At 39.7% G+C, this 6421-nt stretch overlaps 1 pseudogene; it reads left to right on the plus strand.

The window, feature by feature from the left end:
- The first annotated feature begins 882 nt into the window (after positions 1-882).
- LOC101830151 lies at positions 883-2866 on the plus strand (annotated as a pseudogene).
- The last annotated feature ends 3555 nt before the right edge of the window (positions 2867-6421 follow it).

Genomic DNA, 6421 nt, shown 5'->3' on the forward strand with positions numbered 1-6421 from the left:
GAACCTTGCCAGTGACATTTTAAACTTTTCTCTGTGGCTACCGAAAAACTGTTCTAGGATAATAGGTCCCTGTGACAACACTGTCCCAAACCAACATGCTTCAAGGACTGACATATTCATATTTATGTTTAGGTAAGTGTTAATTTGGGTAGAACAATTTCAACTGTAAAATCTTTTTTATTAGGGTACTCTGTTCGAAAGAATAAATATCTCAATAGTTAATGTATTGCAAAAATGTGAACTCTGATTGCCTCAATACACCCCATAATTGCCATTTGACTTCATTGTCCCTCATGTTCCCATGGTAATTCCCTCATCAGGAACTCAAAACTCAAAGCTGGGGCTTCTCAAAACTTCCAGGCTTACAATGGGGATTTCAGAGTTCTGCTGCCATCACTTTTTGATATGACATTCTTTTGGCAATTCCTTATTCCAGCTGTACTCATTTGTATTTGTTAATGCATTCAGTACAATCTAGCAAACATTTCTTAATCATCATTACCAGGCTCTGCAGGACATACGGATAAATACACCTTAGTTTTTATATTCATGGAGTCAAGGGGCACGAAGATTATGTTATAACTGCTAGCTTGTAGAATGTGTGCTTTCGCTGTAGTATTTAAGTACTTTTCACCAACCGGGGTGTAGCCTCCTAGAAAGAATGAGTCCTTTCTTAATTATCTTTGTGCTTAATATTTATAGAGTTCCTAGGCAGGAAGTCATAGGGTGACTCCAGGAGAGAAGGACACATTTGCCATAGCCCATTTCCTTGTAACTGGTATTGCCTAAAGTCCTTCACAGGAAAGTGTAGCTCACTCATTGAACGCGGAGGCAGCTTGCAGGGATTTCTGTGGTCTCGTCGCTAGCACAGCCAGGCCTACAAACAAGCAACCATGTCTAAAGGACCTGCAGTTGGTATTGATCTTGGCACCACCTATTCCTGTGTGGGTGTCTTCCAGCATGGGAAGGTGGAGCTAACTGCCAATGACCAGGGTACCCGAACCACACCAAGTTATGTTGCTTTCACTGACACAGAACGATTAATTGGAGATGCTGCAAAGAATCAGGTTGCAATGAACCCCACCAACACAGTTTTTTTTAATGCCAAATGGCTGCTCAGAAGTAGGTTTGACGATGCCGTTGTTCAGTCTGATATGAAGCACTGGCCCTTCGTGGTGGTGAATGATGCAGGCAGGCCCAAGGTCCAAGTAGAGTATAAAGGAGAGGCAAACAGTTTCTACCCAGAGGAGGTGTCCTCTATGGTTCTGACCAAAATGAAGGAAATTGCAGAAGCCTATCTCAGAAAGATTGTTACCAATGCTGTAGTCACTGTGCCGGCCTACTTCAATGATTCTCAGCAATAGGCAACAAAAGATGCTGGAACTATTGCTGGCCTCAATGTGCTTCGAATTATCAATGAACCAACTGCTGCTGCTATTGCTTATGGGCTAGATAAGAAGTTTGGAGCTGAAAGGAATGTTCTCAGTTTTGACTTGGAGGTGGTACTTTTGATGGGTCAATCCTCACTATTGAGGATGGAAATTTGAAGTTAAATCAACAGCTGGAGACACCCACTTGGGTGGAGAAGATTTTGATAACAGAATGGTCAACCATTTCATTGCTGAGTTTAAGCGAAAGCACAAGAAGTACATCAGCGAGAACAAGAGAGCTGTCAGGCACCTGCGTACTGCCTGTGAATAGGCAAAGCGCATCCTCTCCTCCAGCACCCAGGCCAGTATTGAGATTGATTCTCTCTATGAGGGAATTGATTTCTATACCTCCATTACCCGTGCTCGATTCGAAGAATTAAATGCTGACTTGTTCTGAGGCACTCTGGACCCTGTAGAAACGGTCCTTCGAGATGCTAAACTAGACAAGTCACAGATCCATGACATTGTCCTGGTGGGTGGTTCTACCAGAATCCCCAAGATTCAGAAGCTTCTGCAGGACTTCTTCAACAGGAAATAACTGAACAAGAGCATTAAGCCTGATGAAGCTATTGCTTATGGTGCAGCTGTTCAGGTAGCCATTCTATCTGGTGACAAGTCTGAGAATGTTCAGGATTTGCTGCTGTTGGATGTCACTCCTCTTTCCCTTGGTATTGAAACTGCTGGTGGAGTCATGACAGGCCTCATCAAGAGCAATACCATCATTCCTACTAAGCAGACACAGACTTTCACTACATATTCTGACAATCAGCCCGGTGTGCTCATTCAGGTCTATGAAGGTGAAAGCGCCATGACCAAGGATAACAACCTGCTTGGAAAGTTTGAACTTATAGGCATCCCTCCAGCAGCACCCCGTGGTGTTCCTCAGATTGAAGTCACTTTTGACATTGATGCCAATGGCATCCTCAATGTCTCTGCTGTAGATAAGAGCACGGGCAAGGAGAACAAGATCACTATCACCAATGACAAGGGCCGCTTGAGGTTATTGAACCCATGGTCCAGGAAGCTGAGAAGTACAAAGCTGAAGACGAGAAGCAGAGAGATAAGGTTTCCTCAAAGAATTCACTGGAGTCCTATGCTTTCAACATGAAAGCAACAGTTGAAGATGAGAAACTTCAAGGCAAGATCAATGATGAAGACAAACAGAAGATCCTAGACAAGTGTAATGAGATCATCAGTTGGCTGGGTAAGAATCAGACTGCAGAAAAGGAAGAATTTGAACACCAGCAGAAGGAACTGGAGAGAGTCTGCAACCCCATCATTACCAAGCTGTACCAGGGTGCTGGTGGCATGTCTGGAGGAATGCCTGGGGGCTTCCCTGGTGGTAGAGCTCTTCCATCTGGTGGTGCTTCTTCAGGGCCTACCATTGAAGAGGTGGATTAAGTCAGTCCAAGCAGAGGTGTAGCATTGTTCCACAGGGAAACACCTGAATGGCCCAAATTTAGCAAAGTTTCATGGCAGTTTTTAAACTTGAACTGCTAACAATAAATTACTGGGAATTCTCAATACCTGAACATGGAACATGAGCACAGTATTCTCTTTATTCTAAGAGATTGAACTTTATAAGCACTGTATCCTAAATGGAAAATGCAATATCTAATAAGGTGGAAATGGAATATCTAAATAAAACTTTTTAAATTGGCAAAAAGAAAGTGTAGCTCCCGGGTGAAGATAAGGAGTAGAAAGGGAGGGCCCCCCAAAAGAGCATCACTTTCTCAAATTCCATAAGACATCTGTTACTCAGCTTTTTATCTTTTAGGTTAATGTGATGTAATGTGATGTGGCTGCTTAAAGATTTGGGGCTCTGTTTTGGGGAGGCTTTGCAACATTTTGTCCTGTGAGACATGCTGTAACTGCTACTGATGGGCATCAACAACCTGCAATATAATCCAAGCTCCATTCTGAGAATCATATACTTAAATCCAAATGACTGTCTCATGAGATAAGTCCTTGCTTAGAAGAGAACAGACTGGAGCATAGACATTGCATAATTGGTTCAAAATTAAATAGTCTTCTGAAGAAAGGTAGAACCAAGGTGTGACATCTTTTGACATCAAATTTATAAAAACCAGAAAGATGAAAAGAAATGTACAGCTTAATCCGTTTCTGTGCATATAACCAGTTCCAGACAGCATGGTTTATTTTAATTAGCATACTTGAATTTTGACACACTTCTACTATATACATGAACTGTTCTTTCTGAAGACACAGATGTCTGAAGAAATGTAAGTATTCCATGTGGCCTGAAACTACAGTCTTCATGTCGCTGATACAGGGGCTCAAGTCCTCTATACCTGCACTCTAAAAGGTGAATTTAGAAGGAAAGGGCCCCATTCTCAGAACCAGCACAATGATTGTTCCACAAAAGAAGCTCTGTGTTTTATTTTTCTCCTCATGAAAAATAGAATAAACCATCATTCTATGCATGAGCAAATCCAGGCCTAGGACAGGTGAAAAAAGTTTACTCAAGATTACTGAACTCAAATGAGGTCTAGAGCCCAGCCTTTATTGCTTGTTATTTCCAATTTTGAAGCTTGATTTTCCTCCATTCTGTGTTTTCAAATTCCTACCCATTAACAAGATTTATGAGTAGAACCACTGCCACATTTTGCAGGATGCTGGTGATGTATGTGTGACACCAGACCAACAATGGCAGAATCTTTTTGCCTCATTGAAGCTTGCAGTGACATTTATCCAGAAAAGTCTTTTCTTTTCTTTTCTTTTCTTTTTTACATCCTTCCTTGTGGTAAGTACCAAGAGTTTTGAAAATGCTCCCTGTCAAAATGTAAGACTGCAGACTTATTTCAACTACCAAAGTTCTTTCATTATTTTTAATGTATTGCTAGTTTCTATCATAAGCTTGCATTTGCTAGGGGTGGAATACATATTTGAGGGTCAAAGTTGAAAAGAACCCCTGGAAAGAAAAGGCGTCTTTATGTTTGAGATATTGTTGGAGAAGATAGCGTGAATGCTGACATTTGGGTTGATTGCTCAGACTGCTTCCTCATTTTATGGGAGTCACTTTTTATATCTGAAAATGATATTCCTAATAAGGACATAGCAAAAACCCAGCACCAGCCTTTCTATTAATGGCTTAGGAATAATTTAAATAGAAGTCAGCACAGTATTACATTGTTAAACTTTATTCTAGAATTATAGGCAACATTTTATTAGGTTCACTTCAATTCTAAACTGAAGATTTCCCTTCTGAAAGATGCTGCCTGATTGGAACTGAATTGTTTTTCTGTGTCACCATGAAGACAATGCAAATGCTGATTAAAGCAATTAAAACTTCCCGTTGTTTGCAGAAAGAGATGTACCCAGATCTGGCTTTTTGTTTGTAGACATCTTAATAAGCACAAGCAGACTGAAATGAAATCTGTCATCAGTTATATTTTTCTCTTAGACAAACTGTCTCCTTCACATACATATTAAGCAAGATTTGTTACCCAGGCTTTCTTATATTTCCATTTGTTGTTGTAAAATGGTAAATGTAGAAATAACACTAGATCTATCAATTTGATAGTATAATGCAATACATCTGGCAGCTGAACAGGAAAATGTAATGACAGATCTGGCATAGTGAATGGTTTTTATTATGGGGCTTTTCTTTCTTTCTTTTTGCACAATTTTGCCATTTGTTGTAAACTAATGTCAACAAGAATAAAGCATTGTTGGGGTGGGTATTTAGCTTTTGTGGAACATAAACTTCTATGTGAATAAATATAACTATTGCTTGTTAAAATTTTAATTACTAGAATGATCTGAACAGGAAACCTTGTTGTAGAGAACCCTGCTTCCTTTTAGGCATGTAGCACTGCATTCTTCCATGAATTAGATTTTTCTTGTTTTTGTCTTTACACATATACATTAAACTCTACTTGTAAAATATACAGACAAATTCTCTGAAATGTGTTGGATAATCTGTGATGGGGTAATCTGTGATTTGTAGGGTAACCGAATTTGTTTAGTTTCAGTAACAATGCTAAAAAATCACCATTTAATGAGATAGACTATTTAGTGGCTAAAAGCAGAATACCCAGTTTCCGCATTCACTCACTGCCACATCGTCGCACATTTCCTTACCCATGCTGGACTTGTCTCTTGAGACATAACAGTGAATGAGCTGAGAGAAATTCAGCCTTTCTGGGAAGACATGTGCATATAACATAGTAGTTTTAGAATAGAGACAATGCACTAGGAAAATGTCTCTAATTTCATGGTTTTTCTTTTCTGAAATTCTTCATTTTAAAAAAATTTTTTTATTTACATTTTTACACGTTTCTCTCAGTTCCCTCCCTCCCCTTCTCCCCTGGTTCCACAATCCCCCCAACCCCCTATCCCACTCCATCCCCCCAGGGAGGGTAAGGTCTTCCATGAGTTATGTTCAGAGTCTGTTATTTGAATGACAATTATGTATATTAAATAATGAAGTATGATACTGGTGCTTGAAAATTTTGATCTTGAGAATGTTACATTGCGTTATTGAGATGGTATCATCAGTCTCCAGACTGGTAGACTCAATTGGGATTGATTCATTTTTATTGGACTGGTATGAGTGTTCACCTGCATAGGTACATGTGCACTAATAAATATGGTGACTGTTGGGGTCAGAGGAAGGAACTGGAATTACAGGAGGTTGTGAGCCACTATGTGGGTGCTGGGAACGAAACTCAAGTCCTCCTACAGTGAGTTTTCTTAAGAGGTGAGCCATCTCTTCAGTCCCAGGAGAAATTCTCATGCATAATAAATATCCAAATGGAATGATGCACTTAAGAAAGCCATGTGTAAACTGATATCCGTTTCTTTTACAGGAGACAAAGATAGATCTATTGAGTCATCTTGTGTGTTGAGAACATATGAAAGCAAGCATAGAAGGGTGTTTTTAGTGATCATGATTGAGAAATGACCTTTTATTTCCATTTATTACCTGAAATCTTTATAATGAGCTCTTCCTATACTTATACTTTTAT

This window comes from Mesocricetus auratus, unplaced genomic scaffold, assembly GCF_017639785.1.
Source record: "Mesocricetus auratus isolate SY011 unplaced genomic scaffold, BCM_Maur_2.0 Super-Scaffold_2245, whole genome shotgun sequence".
Taxonomy (NCBI): Eukaryota; Metazoa; Chordata; class Mammalia; order Rodentia; family Cricetidae; genus Mesocricetus; species Mesocricetus auratus.